The following is a 474-nucleotide window of genomic DNA, read 5'->3' as shown; positions in this document are numbered from 1 at the left end:
AGTCCAAGGGACTCTCAAGAGTCTTCTCCAACACCACAGTTCAAAAGCATCAATTCTTCGGCGCTCAGCCTTCTTCACAGTCCAACTCTCACATCCATACATGACCACAGGGAAAACCATAGCCTTGACTAGATGAACCTTTGTTGGCAAAGTAATGTCTCTGCTTTTGAATATGCTATCTAGGTTGGTCATAACTTTCCTTCCAAGGATTAAGCAACCAGAAATGGCCATGAAAAAGGACTGCCACCTTGTGGATGAGTTTTGTAACTACAACAGTCAAATCTGCTGCTGCTACTGCTGCTAAGTCGCTTCAGTCATGTCCGACTCTGTGCGACCCCAGAGACGGCAGCCCATCAGGCTCCCCTGTCCCTGGGATTCTCCAGGCAAGAACACTGGAGTGGGTTGCCATTTCCTTCTCCAGTGCATGAAAGTGAAAAGTGAAAGTGAAGTCGCTCAGTCTTGTCCGACTCTTAA

This window comes from Bison bison, unplaced genomic scaffold, assembly GCF_000754665.1.
Source record: "Bison bison bison isolate TAMUID 2011002044 unplaced genomic scaffold, Bison_UMD1.0 scf7180017864464, whole genome shotgun sequence".
Classification (NCBI taxonomy): domain Eukaryota; kingdom Metazoa; phylum Chordata; class Mammalia; order Artiodactyla; family Bovidae; genus Bison; species Bison bison.
The sequence above is the reverse complement of the archived record's forward strand: the minus strand, read 5'-3'. Positions refer to the sequence as shown.